General features: G+C 44.0%; 1 protein-coding gene across 3 annotated transcripts in view; it reads left to right on the top strand.

Annotated features, from left to right (window-relative positions):
- The window catches only part of DMPK (DM1 protein kinase), an 809,400-nt gene that overhangs the window by 583,741 nt on the left and 206,546 nt on the right, over positions 1 to 19,113 (top strand). The gene's annotated exons all lie outside the window — the stretch shown is intronic.

Genomic DNA, 19,113 nt, shown 5'->3' with positions numbered 1-19,113 from the left:
AAAATGTCCTGCCCAGATGGTCCTAATCAATTAATAACAGAGGCACTGCAAAGACTATCTGCTCGTGCCTGCCTTCCTGAAGTTTGGCGCCTTAGACATGCTTCTAACTACTGCTGCGACGCCGATGTGTAACCCCTCTGTTAGCCACCTGAGCGTCTGGAACTGCTGCAGGGCTGACCTCGCCACGCAAGCACCGCGGCGCCCACGTGGTGACTAGGCCTCTCATCAGTGACTGCCCGCTACCCAAGACTAAAGGATAACTGGGGTGAGTTTAACCAATAACTTGCCCCCGGAGCGCACCGCTGTGCCGTATCCTGCATTAGCTGGCCACAAAAGACGCCTCACAGAATTACCCGCCCCACAGGCGCTCTCGCTGTCCTTGCCTTTCTCGCTGGTGCTGCGCCGCCACCATCGCTTGGGACAGAGTTGCGGCGGCACCGACAAAGTGCTGGCAGGCCGCTGATCGCGGCTCTGCCACTGCTGGAAAATGCTGAACTAGATCTCACATCTTGCAAGCCCCTCCCCCCGGTACAGTAGAGAGCCACAAATGGACATTTACAGCGCACCGTAAACCACTGCGGCAGGCATGCTGGAAATTGGGCCGGAAGCCCCTTTTTAAAAGCGCTGCAGCACAATTACATCAAGTGCACCAGTACTGTGAGGGGAGAGGAGTGACTACGGCTAACCAGCATGGGACTGTGACAGTCACTACTTCTCCCTGCCACCTCGTACATGCTCTGCACCACAAGAGCCCCTGCACAAGAAAACGCTGCGTTGCACGAAAACTGATCAAGGACCCACTGTGGCCTTTGCAATAACCCGCTGGGACAGGAACTGGCGTGTGGCAACGACAAGGGTTGCGGCCCAACCCATTCCATTGCGCTTTTAAAAACACTGACTGACGTTTCGTACCGTCACTCGGTGTGATGGACAAGTCCGGGAGCCATATAACCTTTGACTGGCAAGGCCCCACAATCGTTCTACCGCAAATATGGGAAGGACAGACCCGAAACATCCTAGACTGGTGTTCGATGCCAGGAAAAACAACCGCACAGATTAAGATGATCCCAGTGTTACCAATGACGCACATACATCAGGCTCGACTCCTGCACCCGATTATGACATGAACGCCATTCTCCAGGAGGTGCGCCAAGGCCTCACATCGATAGCTGAGAAAATGGACTTAATAAATTCCCGAATGGATGCCATTGTGCTCAAACTGGAAGGTCACGAAGAATGCATCAAATGAGCGGAAAGGCGCATCTCTGACACTGGGGACGCCACGTCCCATCTCCAGGTAAACGTTGCACACTTGGACATATTGCTGAAGGCCATTGCTACGAAAAATTAAGCTTTAGAAGCGCGCAGCAGAAGGAACAACATACAAGTCCTTGGCATTCCGGAAAGCCCCAACACTGGGAAGATGGAAGAATTTGTCGAGCGGCTCCTGCGTGACACAATTGGCGCTGAATCTTTCCCGTCCCAATTCGTTCTTGAACGGGTGCACAGATCTCTTGGTGCAAGGCCTTCCCCGGGAAGCACGTCTCCTCCCATCATTGCCCGGCTGCTGAATTACCGGGACCGAGACACTGCTCTCAAAGCAGCCCGTGAGAAGCACCAATTGACCTTCGAAGGAAATCACTTGACCATATACCGAGTCCAGACTTCACATCACCTGTGCAGGAAGAGTGACGCAAGTTCATGCCCGCCAAAAAGAAATTACGAGAGGCCCAAATCGACTACTCCCTCCTTTACCCGGCATGCTGCGAGTCACTCACCAAGGAAAACAGACATTCTTCACCAAGCCGCACCAAGTGGAAGATTTCCTAAAGCAACTCAAGTGTCCAGCAATCTCCCTACCATGCCGACTTCATCACCCAGGTCTAGGTACAGAGTAGTGGTTGCGGGGAGCATGACGGGCCTACTCCCGGGGTGCCGAAGAAATCGGAATGACACAGTGACAGCTGACAGTGGCAATCACATCCCATGGACTTATCCGCTTGGCAGCGAGCTTTGGCTCAGTGATGGGGCCAGCCACCTGGTAACGAGCATCAGCTAAGTAACAATATGAGGGACCATGGGACTCTAAGTTCCCCGAGCACCCTTGCCCTCTAAGAGCTGAGCCACTCCAACGTTCAGTCTCTTTGAGGGCGAGGAGTACACGTGCATGACCCTAGGAGTTCCCCCCAAGAGCCCTCCCTTTTGTTCTGAGCTGCGGACTCACATGCAGCTTTTTCTTGAACTTACGGGGCATAGGAGGGATGGCATGTTTGGGATGCTTCAGTGGAAGGGGGTGGGTACAGGATCGTTTTTGGAGTTTATTTACAACAGACCACATGTGATGGAAAATTGCATTGTTGCTCATACTATCTTCCTCACAGGTACAGAGTAGCTACCACAATGCTCATCGTAAGTCGCTGATGCGCATGGCTAACCTAAAGTCTTCCCCGAATGTACAGATCCTCACCGGGAATGTCAGGGGGCTGGGGGACCCGAGGAAACGCCGCCGAGTACTGGCATACCTAGATAGGCATCAGGTCCACATAGCAATTCTCCAGGAGACACACATCACATATACCAGGCACAACAACACATTTGCAAGTAAAAGGGGCAGAACACAGAATTTTCTCTTTGTACTCCAGAGGGACAGCCATACTTATTAAGAAAAACACCCCCTTTGCTCTGGCCAGCTCAGCAGAAGACCAGAATGGACGATACTGCCTAGCGTGTGGTAGGCTGGGCAAAGATTCTGTCACTTTAGCATGCTGTTATGGCCTAAATGTGGATTCCCCTGACTTTTTTAACACGCTTTGGGGTAAGATCATGGAGACAGGATCTACCCACTTTATATGGGGAGGAGATTTCAATGTTGCAGTAAAATGAAAAAAAGCTTCCCTTGGGTGAGTAACTGTATAAGGATGCCCAAAAGTTTGGTCTTGGACACAAGGCTTCACAAAGCAAAGAATATAAACAATAAAACAATTATATAAAAATGTAGAAATTTATTCAAACATATAATAAAAACATGTTAAAAGTCATTATCATTACATAAAAAACGACCCTTTGCATTGAGTAAAAGGAAAGAGCATCAACAATTTCACAATTTACACATATCAAAAAAATACCTGTCATGAAAAAGTACAATTAAATCAACTTCCTATGTATCTGAAAAGGGGATTTTTTAGAAAAGAGAGAGACATACAGACACTGAGACAACAACAAGTTGTCTTTCATAAAATGCACATCATAATTCTCTTTTTTGGACCCACTCCAAGACTTGGTTTTTTTCTATGTTCTCGGAGTAAGTTGGGAAATTGGATTGTGTGGTGCTAGGCGTCGACGCGTTTCGATGGTTTTATTTATTCATATACCATCTTTATCAAGACTACTGAGTAAAGTTGTCTCTCCTGTATTGGCACTGGATGGTTGCCTCTACCAACGGATCCTGTAGGTAAATATACTAGGGTCAGTATTCAGCATTGAACCCAGAATAATAGATAACATACTTTAATTTTACAAACAATCCCAACATTGAGTATCATTGTGACTAGTCTTTTGTCATGAGGCTGAATACCCATCAATTAGCAAATAGTCCAAACCTTTAATAGAAAGTGACTATACATTTCACATGAGGCTTATAAGGCACATCACATCTCAATGTACTGACATTTTTGCCACAAATTTTATTGCTTCACCATAGGTCCAACTGATTTGAGGGCAGCCATAGGAAACCCCCCTGCACAAGTGGGAACCTAGGGTAGAGAATTCATTCTTGTTTTTCTTATTATTAGTTTACCGCCTCCCCGGCCTTCACTCTGGGATACAGAACAAAATTATAATCTTCACCAGGGGTTAATATACCCAGGAATACTGTGTTAGAAATACTGTGTTGGGTTTTAGTTAGAGATACCTTATTCCATGTTAGGATCTCTGGACAAAAAATATATCGATTCTATTTTCTGGTGTCGCATTCTTTCACCCAGAGTTTTCTTTAAAATCTAAAAAATATATAGAATTTTGTTGAACGGTTATAGATCATATAGTTTATCCCAAGAGTCCCACATTTGCATCTATAGCCTCATTATTGTTTACCTGTATGTTTGTGCGCTGATATTAGTTGTTTTTCTGTGGCCCAACAGGAACAGTAACTTGTAGCCTCCTATAGATGGATTTTTATATTTTTAGAAAAGATAAAATGTATTCAAATACTTGTTTAGTTGTGTTTTTATTGCTTATCTGACTTAACAGGATAATTTAGGCTACCTCACTCTTGGCTCCATAGTGGCGTTGTCTCTTTGAATCTAGGAGCCGCCCTTCAATAGATAGCTTGTCCCAAAGTTGCGTGCTTCATCTTTAAAATGGTACTGCAATAGATATTTTAATCTATAAGTTTTGCGCTATTTCTTAGCTGCTGGTTATTATGAGCTACACCTTTATGAAAGGACCTACCTAAACGTCAAGCGGAGGATGTGTAGGGGTCGGGAAAACCGGAAAAGATGGCGCTTGGTCTGCTGCACGAGGGAATTTTAGCCTGTAACAAGAATGAGACTTTCTTATGTTGCCAGCCTCATTACTTTTTTCTAACGTTTATAACACGATGGTTACTTAGGCTTACCTCGCATTCGATCCTAGAAGTGGAGCGATGCGCTTTGTTCTGAAATAAAGGTGGAGGTTTCCTAGGGGGATAGATATAGCCGGTGCATTAGTTAAAACCGACTCATTTAAAGATTATCTAGTTATGTTACGGCAGGGGTTCTTGTTCTTCTTACCTTACACCGCGTGTTGCCCAGTTTGGGCACCCGACTCCCGTCCTCTCACTTGCCTCTTCGTATTCAGGAAGGTATTGTTAGAGCGTTCCCTTTGGAACCTTTTTATACTTTACTTCCGCTTTTCTTATTGGGTGATCTTAAAATATTGCAGCTGTATTCAATCAAGTTGCCCGCGAGAACGATCCGCGTAACTATGGTAACGCGTCTCTGTTTTTCGGCTCACTTCCGCGTTTCACGCCTCATTCGGCTTAACGCTACTCAAGCCTCGTATTCAATCTTGTTTACATGGCGTTCGTGTCGTTTTCCTACATTGTTTTTCTAAGTTACTGCCCTTATATCATTGAGAATTTCTTAATATTATATTAAATTTAGAGTTATCAACCACACCAAATTGATTTTATGAAAATCGATGAGCATGTATCAACGTGGAATTTTTTACTGTTACACTTCACCTATTTATATTGGATTTAAACGCGCTTGCCATCAATGGACATTATTAACAACACGCTTACCGCTATACTCATTTGTCACTTGGTTGACTTTCTAGAAATTACATTTCTATTACACTATTTTGTGATGTAATTTGGTGAATGTTAGCAGATACAGATATTTTATATATATTATATATAGTAGAGAGGTGTGGCTCACTGGTTAGAGGCGGCAGACCCGAGTGCAGAGAACGGCCCGGGACCAGGGTTCGATTCCCGACGCGGCAGGGTCTTGGACCAGGATCAGCGGACTGATAATTCTCGCATCGGTGCCCACTCCGACCGGGGAGCACACTCGGCAACTCTGGGCATTAGCTTGCCTCATCTCTACAACGGCCCCCACAGACGCCAGGGATGCCTGGTTTCACCCTGGAGATACCCAAAAAAAAGGGACCATCTCAGAGGGAAAGCCAGGACGGGTTCCCCAGCAGTCTACAGCGCCGGGACACTCGGGTAGAGTAACTGTGCGCTATACAAGTATCCCACATTTACATTTACATTTACATATATTGTGATATTTGTGGATAGATGCCCAATTACAGGCTTCTTTAAGCTGAATTATCTTTTGCATTAAGGGGCTTATTCACTGACGAGATATTATTTTCATCCATTCCTCTCTGGAGTTTAAACCTTTTTCTATGGTGTCAAGGTGACATATAAACCATTGTTCACGTCTTTTCCTAATTGACTCAAGGTTACCCCCACGTCTACTAGCAGTTATTTTTTCCAGGATGAACCAGGTAAACTCGTTACATCCATGTTTTTTTTCGTGATAGTGCATCGTAAGTGGAGCATTTTCTTTTTTATTTTTAATTGCTGAACGATGCTCCAGAAGTCTGGTTCTGAGCTCCCTGCCCGTCTCCCCACGTAGCCAAGACCACATGTGCAGACGAGCATAACTGATTTTTACAAACATGCTGAAAATATGGAGAAAAAATTATATGAGAGAGGATACCCTAAAAAATTAGTCAAACAATCCCTCAAGCGTGCGAGATACTATGACCGTGAGCAACTTCTGGATACCAATAAAATCAAAAATAACAAAACACAAGACAGAATAGTCTTTGTGAGTCAATACTCAAACCTAAGCAATAGAATTAAAAATATAGTAAATCGTAACTGGAAAATAATAAACAATGGCCTGACAAATCCACTGATCAAACCACTATTTTCATTCCGGAGGAATAAAACTATCAAAAATAGTCTAGTAAGGACATATAAAAATCCAGGGAACAGTGTACAAACTACCATGACTGGCAACAAAAAGGCAATTGGGAACCACAAATGTGGAACCTGTTCAATTTGTCCAAACTGCATAGTGTCAAACAAATTGATCTTTAATCAGAAGACCCTAGTACCAAGAAGTCTAAACAACTGCAGAAGTAAAAATGTGGTTTACCTGCTCGTCTGCCCATGTGGTCTTGGCTACGTGGGGGAGACGGGCAGGGAGCTCAGAACCAGACTTCTGGAGCATCGTTCAGCAATTAAAAATAAAAAAGAAAATGCTCCACTTACGATGCACTATCACGAAAAAAACCATGGATGTAACAAGTTTACCTGGTTCATCCTGGAAAAAATAACTGCTAGTAGACGTGGGGGTAACCTTGAGTCAATTAGGAAAAGACGTGAACAATGGTTTATATGTCACCTTGACACCATAGAAAAAGGTTTAAACTCCAGAGAGGAATGGATGAAAATAATATCTCGTCAGTGAATAAGCCCCTTAATGCAAAAGATAATTCAGCTTAAAGAAGCCTGTAATTGGGCATCTATCCACAAATATCACAATATAAAATATCTGTATCTGCTAACATTCACCAAATTACATCACAAAATAGTGTAATAGAAATGTAATTTCTAGAAAGTCAACCAAGTGACAAATGAGTATAGCGGTAAGCGTGTTGTTAATAATGTCCGTTGATGGCAAGCGCATTTAAATCCAATATAAATAGGTGAAGTGTAACAGTAAAAAATTCCACATTGATACATGCTCATCGATTTTCATAAAATCAATTTGGTGTGGTTGATAACTCTAAATTTAATATAATAATAAAAAATTCTCAATGATATAAGGGCAGTAACTTAGAAAAACAATGTAGGAAAACGACACGAACGCCATGTAAACAAGATTGAATACGAGGCTTGAGTAGCGTTAAGCCGAATGAGGCGTGAAACGCGGAAGTGAGCCGAAAAACAGAGACGCGTTACCATAGTTACGCGGATCGTTCTCGCGGGCAACTTGATTGAATACAGCTGCAATATTTTAAGATCACCCAATAAGAAAAGCGGAAGTAAAGTATAAAAAGGTTCCAAAGGGAACGCTCTAACAATACTTTCCTGAATACGAAGAGGCAAGTGAGAGGACGGGAGTCGGGTGCCGAAACTGGGCAACACGCGGTGTAAGGTAAGAAGAACAAGAACCCCTGCCGTAACATAACTAGATAATCTTTAAATGAGTCGGTTTTAACTAATGCACCGGCTATATCTATCCCCCTAGGAAACCTCCACCTTTATTTCAGAACAAAGCGCATCGCTCCACTTCTAGGATCGAATGCGAGGTAAGCCTAAGTAACCATCGTGTTATAAACGTTAGAAAAAAGTAATGAGGCTGGCAACATAAGAAAGTCTCATTCTTGTTACAGGCTAAAATTCCCTCGTGCAGCAGACCAAGGGCCATCTTTTCCGGTTTTCCCGACCCCTACACATCCTCCGCTTGACGTTTAGGTAGGTCCTTTCATAAAGGTGTAGCTCATAATAACCAGCAGCTAAGAAATAGCGCAAAACTTATAGATTAAAATATCTATTGCAGTACCATTTTAAAGATGAAGCACGCAACTTTGGGACAAGCTATCTATTGAAGGGCGGCTCCTAGATTCAAAGAGACAACGCCACTGTGGAGCCAAGAGTGAGGTAGCCTAAATTATCCTGTTAAGTCAGATAAGCAATAAAAACACAACTAAACAAGTATTTGAATACATTTTATCTTTTCTAAAAATATAAAAATCCATCTATAGGAGGCTACAAGTTACTGTTCCTGTTGGGCCACAGAAAAACAACTAATATCAGCGCACAAACATACAGGTAAACAATAATGAGGTTATAGATGCAAATGTGGGACTCTTGGGATAAACTATATGATCTATAACCGTTCAACAAAATTCTATATATTTTTTAGATTTTAAAGAAAACTCTGGGTGAAAGAATGCGACACCAGAAAATAGAATCGATATATTTTTTGTCCAGAGATCCTAACATGGAATAAGGTATCTCTAACTAAAACCCAACACAGTATTTCTAACACAGTATTCCTGGGTATATTAACCCCTGGTGAAGATTATAATTTTGTTCTGTATCCCAGAGTGAAGGCCGGGGAGGCGGTAAACTAATAATAAGAAAAACAAGAATTAATTCTCTACCCTAGGTTCCCACTTGGGGAGGGGGGTTTCCTATGGCTGCCCTCAAATCAGTTGGACCTATGGTGAAGCAATAAAATTTGTGGCAAAAATGTCAGTACATTGAGATGTGATGTGCCTTATAAGCCTCATGTGAAATGTATAGTCACTTTCTATTAAAGGTTTGGACTATTTGCTAATTGATGGGTATTCAGCCTCATGACAAAAGACTAGTCACAATGATACTCAATGTTGGGATTGTTTGTAAAATTAAAGTATGTTATCTATTATTCTGGGTTCAATGCTGAATACTGACCCTAGTATATTTACCTACAGGATCCGTTGGTAGAGGCAACCATCCAGTGCCAATACAGGAGAGACAACTTTACTCAGTAGTCTTGATAAAGATGGTATATGAATAAATAAAACCATCGAAACGTGTCGACGCCTAGCACCGCACAATCCAATTTCCCAACTTACTCCGAGAACATAGAAAAAAACCAAGTCTTGGAGTGGGTCCAAAAAAGAGGGTTATGATGTGCATTTTATGAAAGACAACTTGTTGATGTCTCAGTGTCTGTATGTCTCTCTCTTTTCTAAAAAATCCCCTTTTCAGATACATAGGAAGTTGATTTAATTGTACTTTTTCATGACAGGTATTTTGTTGATATGTATAAATTGTGAAATTGTTGATGCTCTTTCCTTTTACTCAATGCAAAGGGTCGTTTTTTATGTAATGATAATGACTTTTAACATGTTTTTATTATATGTTTGAATAAATTTCTACATTTTTATATAATTGTTTTATTGTTTATATTCTTTGCTTTGTGAAGCCTTGTGTCCAAGACCAAACTTTTGGGCATCCTTATACAGTTACTCACCCAAGGGAAGCTTTTTTCATTTTACTGTTTTTTAGTATCCCTTTCCCCTGGGTCACAAGGGGTCTCTCTCCCTCGTCTTTACGATTTCAATGTTGCCCCAGACCCACCTGTAGACAGATCAAACCCCGCCCGCACCACTATACTGGCTCACAGAAAGCTCTACACAGCATAACAGTGACTAATGGCTTGCTAGACACCTGGCGCCACTTCAATCTGCATGCAACTGAAGGCACACATTACGCGACCCACTTTGCGTCTTGGGCCCGCCTAGACTATTTCCTACTTACACAAGTGTTGGGTCCCTTGATTTCTAGCGTCACGCACTTAGAGAGGACATACTCTGACCACGCTCCTGTAAAACTAGCTATTACGCCCTCAGGATACGACACCTGCAAAGGACTTGGCGGCTCCAGCCGTTAGCACTACTCGATGCGGTGTTCCATAATCAAATAGGTCCGAAAATACAAGAGTTTCTGCAGAGAAATAAAGGCTCCGTAGATAGTGTAGAGACCGTTTGGGAGGCCTTCAAGGTCACAATTAGAGGGTTCTGTATTTCTAAAAGCTCGGGCTTCATGCGGGACATACAGGGTTCTCTGAAAAAACTGGAAACTGAGATAAAGCAACTAGAGACGCGGCTCGCTGCCGGCAGCGATAGGCAAGCCCAACAAGAGCTCAGAGATAAAATAACTGAGTACACCACCACCGCCATCAGGGAAGCAAAATTTAGAGGCAAACACTGGGTCACCACACGGTACGGAGAGGGGAACGCCCTGGGAACGCACTGGCTGAAACGATAAAAAGGCCACGCCTTTCCAACCATGTACTGGAAATTATAGGGCCTGGGGACGTCATATATAGGGACACTGCTGACATACTCTGCATCTTCTCCACACACGACTCCACACTGTACACATCACAAAGATACGACAAACTAGATCTCTCCGCCTACCTAGGAGACATAGCATTGGGGTGGCTGGGGGATGTCCAGCGGGAATTCCTAAGTGCCCCCTTTGAGCTGGATGAAATAAGGGAAGCCAGAATGTCCCGAAATCAGGGAAAGCCCCTGACTCAGACGGACTTCACATAGAATTTTACAAAACTTACACATAGTACTTAGCTCCCATCCTTCAAGAGGTACATGAAGATGCTCTCGATAATGGTACACTTCCTCCGTCCATGAGGGAGGCATCATCACATCCTTGCTGAAACCTGGAAAATCTGTTCTCCACTGTGACTCTTACAGGTCACTCTCTCTTATTAATTGCGACACTAAAATCCTGGCCAAAGTCCTAGCCAACAGACTGAATCTACTCATGGACAAGCTGGCCCTCCCTGACCAAGCAGGCTTTATTCCCGGCAGAGCGACCACATACAATCTCCGCACATTGTTTGAGATTCTCCATAATGTGGACCCTGATTTGCCACTCGCTGAGGTATTCTTGGACGCTACTAAGGCGTTCGATTCTGTTGAATGGGATTACCTAATAGGAACCTTGTAGCTAATCGACTTTCCCCCACTGTTTCTCTCCGGGATCAGTTTACTCTACCATCTTCCTGTAGCTAAAGTCCGCATAAATGAACACTAATCACCGGCCTTTCAAATCTCCAGGGACATTTGGCAGGGGTGCCCACTCTCCCCCTGCTCTTTGCCCTGGCGGTAGGGCCCTTGGCAGCCAAACTGCAACAACACCATCAGGACAAAGCACTGCGCTGCAATCTGCACCAAATCTTGCTATCTCTTTATGCAGACGATATCCCCCTAAACATTTGTGATCCGCAAACTAACCTTAATCCACTCCTCCATGAATTTATCATGTTTGGAAAATTATCGGGGATTCATATAAACTGGGAAAAGTCACAAATTCTTCACCTTAACTCCGCAGCCACGCCATTCCCCCTAGACTTCCCACTGGAGTGGTGCCACTCAGACATGCGCTACCTAGGGATCCACATCACTGGAGATAGAGAAGAGCTCATGCTCTTAAACTATGGCAGAGCCTTGGACCATATCACAGACGACGTCACTCAATGGATTTCTCTGGCCCTCTCGTTGGTGGGCTGTGCCTCCTTGATCAAGATCGTGGTTCTCCCACAATTGCTATATTTGTTTCTCAATATCCCTTATAACCCCGGCCGACATTTCTTCATGGCCTTACAAACGGAAATGATCAGACTTGTATGGGGGGGGGCAAACAGCCTCATCTGCAATGGAACACACCAGGCCCTTCGCACGGGGAGGCTTCGATATCCAGAATTTAGAGCTTTATTACACATGTGCCAAAGCTCACTACGTGTATTATTGGTTCCATCCTCCCTACTATATGCCACAGGTCGCGGAGGAGCCCTGGCTGGCCGACCCTGTACCCCTAGAGGACGTATAATGCAATCCTCCGTCACTACGAGATAAGACACCAACCACAGTTACCTGCACAGTCAATGCCTGGCATCGCATATTAAGTCTATCACAATGCCCTATGTTCTACTCCCCACTGCTCCCCCTGACATATCATCCCTGTATGCAGCTCCTACAGGGAAAGGGATTCCACAAACTCATGGACCGGATTAAAATCGCCACGTGGGGGGACATTTACCATAGTGGGCAGTTTCGGGCACTAAACCACATGTTCCAAGAGACCCAGCCATCTCCTCTAGATGTCTTCCTCTACGTGCGATTGCAGCATGACCTCCGTTCTATCACTTCAGAGTTTTCACACGATCCTCCTTCACTGGCCCCTCTACACTTGGTGCAGCAGACCCTCTCCCCAGGGCATATGGTCTCCACACTCTACCACACCATACATACGACACTAGAGATGCCACCATGCCACTCCAGAGCGCACTGGCACTCGGAGATAGACTACGAGCTCACAGACGACCAATGGACATACTGTTGTTTGCAAACAGAGCAAATCTCTGCATGCAATCAACTGTGTATCACACACGACAAATTCCTGCATCGCTTGTATTATACCCCAGTAAAAATGCACAAATATAAGTTAAAAGACACTGATCGCTGCGCACGCTGGAATAACCCAAAGGCAGATTTCCTTCACTTAGCCTGGGAATACCCCGCATTGCATTCATATTGGGAACACGTGTTCGAAGCCCCGGACCAGATGATGATGCTGTCACTAGAACGTACTCCCCTGGTCGCCTTGCTTGGCTACACGAAACCTATTGCTAAACCGCTTCGCAAATACCTCGCCATTGCCTTACTAATGGCCAAGCGTTGTGTCGCATGTCGATGGGGCAGAGTGCATGCGCCAAAGTTCAAAGACTGGCTCACTGATCTGCCATATTGCCAGGAGCAACTAACTAATTATGCAGACTTATTTTTTAGGGCATCACATCCCCAGGATATATGGGACCCCCTAAAAAATTAACCTACTCATGCATCCCCTACATGCGGCTGAGGCCGATCCATCGCATAGTCATTGCAGTTTCGCACCCCCGCCTTCTCCTCCTCCATCATCACGCCTTGGCACTGGGACTGTGGCATGAGCACTAACACCACATTGTTGCTGTTCGAAACTGTAATGTGACAAATACTTATGTAAAATGTGCAGATGTAATTGATGTATGGGTTACCTAGCGTTGCAAACAAGGTAGTACTGCAACGTTGCGCCTGAGGGCAGACTTAAACAATGGTATGGGCTTAGATGCCAATTCTCCACACCAAGAAACTCACCTGTGGGGAAAGCACTATCTTTATATGTCTGTTAATCACATGTCTGCTTGAACATGTCTCATATTGTGATTTTACGATTTTATTATGATAAAAACTAACAAACACAGTTTAAAAAGAAAGATTTAATCTGATGTGGCTTGGTTGCACTGCCTCATTCTATAATAGTTTTTTTTTCTGTCCATACATACTTGGTACTGTTCTTCCAACTAACAAATCCCTCCTAATGCTGCATTTACAAAGGGGTGTCTAGAAACAATCACGTAGTCGGTTGAGAGGTACTAGCAGATTTTTTGGCCCATGCTGAGCATGATAGCCATGTCATATATACGTATACACTTCATCCTTTATGGGGAGAACCAAATCTTTTCCTATATTTAATGTAAGTCCATTCGACTTTCTCTACTTTTGAATTCTCATAAACATAAGCCAAAAAGGGCAACTCTGTAAGTTATTAGCAACATACAAAGAAAACGGTCCCTAAAGATTCATTACCTATAGGTAGGGCTCACAGTTTTATTTTATTTTTTATGACATATCTGCAGGTATGTATCCATATTTATTTTTTGCAATTTGTTTCTGTATTTATCAATTTTCTTTTTGTGTTTTCTGTATAAATAAAGCTGTAATGGATATTTTCCACATTTATTTAACTGATAAATGTATACTCCCATTTCAATGTCCTAATGGTTTCAGTGGTATACAGTGCAATAGCGTTATCTGAGACCACTCTCAAGGTAGAATTGCAGAAATAACTGTACATCTGCACTTAATTAAGCTTAATTAGGAATTTTATTTTCTTTTTTCAACTACTTACATTTAGCCATGTTAAAGTGCTGTATCAGGTCCATCCCAAATTGCCCGAAGAGTAACCCACGGGCTCACACAAGAGAAACCTAGATCTGGGTGCTCTTTATAGTCCACCTAGAAGCAACAAGCACAACCTGTAAACACTGGATACAGGCGTACAGATAGTAAAAGATCTACAGATTCCACACAGGATCAAGAGGCTCAGCCTACGGCTGGCCATAGCAAGTGATATGAAGAGTTCCCCCAGTAGCTAAGCTGGGAAGCAAACCTCAGATATACATTTGATACAGGCAGTCATTGTAAATGATATGAAGAGTTCTCCAATAGGCAACAGGAGGAGAATTTCAGGCATGCACTTGATACAGGCAGCCATGTTAAATGATCTGACGACTCTACCCTAGAGCAACATGGAAATCATTATTGTGGGAATTTAATGTGTGCTAGTATAGGGGTGGTGGTCAGGTAATGCTGCAGAAGGAAATAATTGATATTTAAGGTCAACTGAAGGTGAGAATGGGCTTAAAGGTCCATAGAAAATTGCACCATCAAATCCTTACACACCGTTTTTTGTCCATGCTAAATAAAATTTGCTACATCTTGCTTTGTAAGACTCACACTATTGTCTTGATAGCATTTCAGCCCTCGTCCTGCCCATGCTACTTTGGAAGATATGTTCCAGCCAGTTCTGCACCATAATAGGCCAACTCACCTTCTGTAAATAAAGAACGATGTAGTTTTCATAACTAAATGAAAACAATAAAACACAAACACAATGTAATACATGAATCATGATGATATAACAGCCACATTTCACCACAGAGTACTTAACATCCTAAAAAAACACATGTAACACTCAGTGAGGCAATTGCTTAATACTCACATTAGTTTGTTTAAGTGAAGGTGTGATCCAAGGATCTTGCATCTCACTGACATAAAGGCATCATACCTTCAACATTATAGCCACTCCACTCCAACTCCTTTGTCAGAGGCAGCAGTTGGTACAATGAAAAGCTGACTGTATTCAGGCACTTTCAATACTGATGGAGTGCATAGGTCCTTCTTCAGTTCTTCAAATGCATTTTGACACTCTGCAATCCATATTTACTTCTTCTGCTGCTTACTCGAGATCAAAGCAGTCAATGTGGCCACAGATTTTCTGTAATACCCAGTGAATCCTAAAAAGGCCTGCTCTTCGGTTTTGGTAGTAGGGACTTCTCACTCAATCACAGACTGAATCTTTGTATCCAGTGGGCAAATCCTCCAGTTCCCCACCTCATGCCCCAAGTAGACTACAGAGGAGTGCCCCGTCTGACAGTTGCCTTGATGGTCAGTTTTGCCTCCTACATCCTTTCCAACACCTGCCAAAGATGCCTCAGGTGGTCCTTCCATGAATTTCTGAACACTGCAACATCATCCAAGTAGGCCACACAGACTCCTTCAACCCTGTGATAACTTGGTTGACTAGGTGTTGAAAAGTGGCAGGAGCATTCTTCAACCTAAAGGGCGTCAATGACCTGAGTCCAGTCACATAATCTATCACATCCTTCTTTGGAGCCTCTGAGGTTCCCTCCCAACGTTCTCATACTAAGGCAAGTGGACCCCGCACCGGGCGTCCATACAGTAGTTCAAAGGGACTGAACCCTACTCCTTTCTGTGGAATACTCGTTAGGCAAACAAAAGACATGGGAGGAGAAGATCCCACTTCCTCCTAAGGTTCTTTGGTGAGTTCCCCTCATGCTCTTCTATATTTTGTTAAACCTCTACGCCAAACCATTGGTTTGTGGGTGGTTTGCCGTGGAGAAGTGGTATGTCACACCAGCTTGCTTCTGTATCTCTCTCATGTAAGAAGAAATTAAGTTGGTTCTACTGTCTGAAATTTCCATCCTTGGTAATTCAACCCTACAAAGAAGTCCCCAGGAGAAATCTTGCTATCACCTTTGCAGTCATGCTTCTCAGAGGTATAGTTTCAGGGTACACGGTGGCAGGATCTACCTCAACCAAGATGTACTTATTGCCTTTCTGTGGTGAGGGGCGTTCAAATGGACCAACAATGTCTATTCCCACCCACTCAAACGAAACACCTAAACTGGTAGTGGCATTAATGTTGCCTTTGTCTTCCCTCATGTCTTAACTGTCATCTGGACAGACTCCAAAGAACCTTTCTGTGTCTCTGCAAATCCTTGGCCATTAGAACAGAGGGTCCAACCTATCATATTTTTTTTCTCCCTAAGTGTCCTTCTAAGGGCAGTTTATAGGCCAGTGACAACCGGGAGTTCCTTTGCAGTAATGGAACCACTAGCCTTCTGCTAGTTCCTGGCTCAAGATGTACCGGTTCACTATAGAGAAGATCATCCTCCCAGCCAACATAGTGTTTTCCGATCACTCCTTTCCTGATATGAACATGGGTTTTCTCTTTCAAAGTCCCATAAGTGTAGGGCACTCCTCCTGTGCCTTGCAGAACTTTTCCCGGGTGGGCCCTCCAGCAGCGAAAAACCCTGCAGCTATGGAAGCCACCAGGACTCCAGCAAGTGATCTGCTTTGAGAGCCTCCTCCTCCTCCTCTCCCTCTGGAGCAGAAGTGATAACCTTCACGGCCACTTCCTTCCCGAAGTCTGCCCTTTCCTGCAAACTATTGCCTCCTGACTCCTACAAATCAGAGATGATTCCAGCCTCCCTCTGAGACTGATGTGCAGCCTGTGCTCTGGTCAATGCAGCTGATGTTGCCATAAAGGCTTCTGGTCCTGGAACCAAGCAAAGGGCAATCAATTCATTGCTCCAGAGACAACCATTTCCTTGCTTTTCCCTTTCCCCAACATGAATCATGGCTGCCTTGCCATTGAGATCAATGGCAAGAATATACTCCATGTCCTCTCCACTGGCTACCAAACCTATAGCCTTGGTTCCAGGGAGTATCACCTCTGGCTTAAGGTACTTCCCCTCAACTATAGTGCAGAAAACTCCAGTATCCCTCAGGGCAGGCAATCTCCTGCCTTTGATACTAACTCCTTGCACAAATCCCATTGTATTAGGATGGATGTGCTTCAGAGCATCTGGGTTCCTCTCCCAAATGTTCATAGCCACTATGTTGAGTGCACCCAATCCCTGTCGGGTACCTTCACCTATGTCTAACATGCTTGTCATCACTGGTGCTGTTGGGTCAAGTTCCTTCTCTTGACAGTCTCTCTTGTAATGTCACATCACGTGGCACTTAAAGCAAGTCTTCACCTTGGACATCAAAGGGTTTCCTTGCCTTCCCTTCTCATGGTGCACCTTCCCAGACACACCATTACCATTCCTGTGTTTCCTGGGTCCTCCTCGAGTCCCCTGAGAATTTCCCTGGCTCTTACCCTCCCGTTTCGATTCAGTCTGTGGAGAGTTCTTTTTTCTTCCCATTGGCTTAGAACCATGCTGTTCCAGCCTTTTGTGAACCCTGTTTGCCAACCATCTATCAGCTAATACTGCAAGTTTTGTTAGATTCCTTTCTGTCAGATCAGGCAGGTATTACCTAAGTAGGGCAGAGCACTCCTTGTGCCACTTGTCGCCATTAACTGGTTAAGGGACTGAAAATCCTTAGCCTCCATCCCCCTTACCCACTCATTCCAATCATGCCATACACCATGAATCCAAGTCTCAACTGGACCACCATTGGTCTCTTGCAGTCACAAAATCATTGCAGGTATTGAGCAGGCTTCAGCCGAAACCGGCTAATGAGAGCTTCCTTCATTCGCTCATAGATCATTTGGTCTTCCTCAATCATCCTCCTAATGCTGGCTATCCCTTACAATGGCATGCTCCCATTAACGCAGCTTCTTTAGACACCTCATTTAAGGTCTGTCCCTTACAAGCAACCTTATAAATATCCAGATCTGCCACATACACATGCACAAGATCTTTTGGAAGATTGACCACAACTTGACTTGATTTGGAATTAGCATTATGTTTCCCAGGTGGAAGTTTCATTGCTGTCATCCAAAGTTTCTCTCTTTATCAAGGGTTATCCTTTTCCTTTCCATCTCTCTTTCCTTTTGCTTCTGTTTTTACTCCCACTTTCTCAGTTTTTACCCCCTTTCTCCCGGTTTCTACACTCTCTTTCGCAGTTTCTCTTCCCAGGCCCATTCTACCAGTTTCTCCTTCCTTTACTCCTCTTGTTCCCGGTGAGCTAGCCTTATCTTCTCTCTCTCAAACTCTCTAGCTTTCTCATTTTCCTCAGCCTTAGCTTTCTGAAGTGCCAACTGCAAGCTTGGGGTCTCTGCTAGACTTAACTGACTCAAGTGATTTACTCCTGGAATCAGGGACAGTGGTACCCTGGAATTTGCGATGGTGTACACACCTGAGATATTCTAGGAAATAAACTCTGGAATAATGCATTAGAAGACACACTCAACGTTTTTCTGGGATATATCTGTGCTAAGGGGTTCATAGAGCCTGAATCTACAGCGCTCTCTTGCCGGGTTTCTACCATGGTTCCCTCTCCAGAGTCAGGTTCAGCCTCTTACCTTTCACCCTGTATTTCAAACTGGTCCCTAATGAAATTAGGAAGGACCTCTCTGTCCCTACTCCTGGGAATCGGCCTCCCTTTGTCCCCACATAAATTGTTTATCTGATCCATGGATATGAGGCTGATATCAAATCCCAAGCCAGTGTTCTCCATTGCCTATGCGTGTCACCTTTGTGCATAGAAAAAAGCCTGGAATTATTGCAGTACTAGCGCAGATTGGAAATGGCCGATCCCACCTCTGTACATTGGCTCCTAAATGTTAGGCGCGCCACCTCTTCTGCCAACTGTTAGAACCCCTTTCTGGGGGCCACGGGGCATGCAGGTGGTTATTGGGCCCAACTGTGGTGGATGAGGTCTTTTACTCCTGATGTCCCTGGCCCTGACCTACTATTGATCCTGCTCAACTGAGTCGAGTACCCCTTCTGTACTCTACATAATTAGAAGCGTGCTGGACAATCCATCATCTATCAAGCAATTTGCTGATTTATACATACAAAGTGTTTTTATTTTAAATGTATTAACAGTTATGACCACACAGGTTTATCTTGAAGTAAGTATGTGTCTAGTGTTAACATTTAGGGGCCGATTCCA

This window comes from Lissotriton vulgaris, chromosome 9 (genome assembly GCF_964263255.1).
Source record: "Lissotriton vulgaris chromosome 9, aLisVul1.2, whole genome shotgun sequence".
In the NCBI taxonomy this organism is placed as follows: domain Eukaryota; kingdom Metazoa; phylum Chordata; class Amphibia; order Caudata; family Salamandridae; genus Lissotriton; species Lissotriton vulgaris.
This window is presented reverse-complemented; position numbering and strand designations above follow the sequence as displayed.